General features: G+C 40.9%; 1 pseudogene; it reads left to right on the forward strand.

Moving 5' to 3' along the window:
• The first annotated feature begins 382 nt into the window (after nucleotides 1-382).
• Nucleotides 383-885, forward strand: LOC100943393 (annotated as a pseudogene).
• The last annotated feature ends 356 nt before the right edge of the window (nucleotides 886-1,241 follow it).

Here is a 1,241-nt window from a genome sequence, read left to right on the forward strand (position 1 = left end):
AATATGGATGGAAAATAAGATGAATGGAATTAAAAGAAAGTGAAAAAAAAGCAAAAAGACGTCCAAAAATTATCTCAAGAAATAAAGTTAAAGACAAAATCACAGGATTAGGACATTAGGAAGGATACAATGGAGCTTAAAGAACTGAAAGAGGTTGTCAGAGGTGGTGGCCACACAGAGGGTAGCAGCTGTGGTAATACCAGTGATGACAGCCATGATAACGGCAGCTGAGGCCCAGGACCTGGGTTGGGGGCAATGATTGACTGTGATGGGCCAGCAGCAGAGCCATGTAGAAGAGAAGAGGCCTTCCCTCCCTGCTTCTCTTGGCTCCCCACCCCTTGATTTCCATGACTTGCACAGCTTCCCTGCCCACGTTTGGAAGATGATGAAGCTTAAGTCAAACCAGACCCAGACCTACAATGGCAATGGCTACAAGAAGTGGGCTGCATGCCTATGTTTCTGCAGCAAAAGTGGAGAGTGGTGCTACTTGTGAGCAGTCGTCATCATCCAAACCAATGGATTGTTCTTGGGAGGGGTATGGAGCCAGGTGTGGCAACAGTTTATGAAGTCTTTGAGGAGGGTGGAGTAAAAGGGTCATTGGGAAGAATAGTTGGAATTTTTGAGAACCAGGAGAGGAAGCATAGGATGTATGTCTATGTGCAAATTATTATAGAAGGTTGGAAGACTGGGAAGACTCATTAGACATCAAAGGCAAAAGAAGTAGTTTATAATAGAAGATGCCATAAGACTGTTGCAGTATCACAAACTTCTGCAGCCACCATATTTTGAAACACTGAAGCAAGGATACTCAGACAACAATAGTACCCAGTTGTGGCTGCTACATACTGGGTTTCTGGTCAGAGCTCGATGTCAGGCTTTGGGTGACTAAGGACACTAAATTTGATCCCCTCATTAGTTGTCTGTGTGCCATGAAGTGCTTGTGACAAAAACCATACAAGCTTTAGGTTAAAAGTTAACAAGTAATCAAAATATCTTCCAAAAAGCGGGGGTGAGGAGAAAGGGAGAATTAAGAAATTAAAAGTCATAGCTTTTATTTTATAAAAAATAGTTTGAATAATCTTCTGACAAATCTTTAATGCTTACAAAAGCAAGAAATACATTTATGATAGTCTTTTAGACACACATTGATTTGTATAATGTGGTTATGGTCAGAAAAATAACCATAACATGATGAACATGACATTTCAGTAGTCAACATCCTCTTCTCAGCAAATATCACA

This window comes from Otolemur garnettii, unplaced genomic scaffold (assembly GCF_000181295.1).
Source record: "Otolemur garnettii isolate 467f Iridium unplaced genomic scaffold, OtoGar3 scaffold00006, whole genome shotgun sequence".
NCBI lineage: Eukaryota > Metazoa > Chordata > Mammalia > Primates > Galagidae > Otolemur > Otolemur garnettii.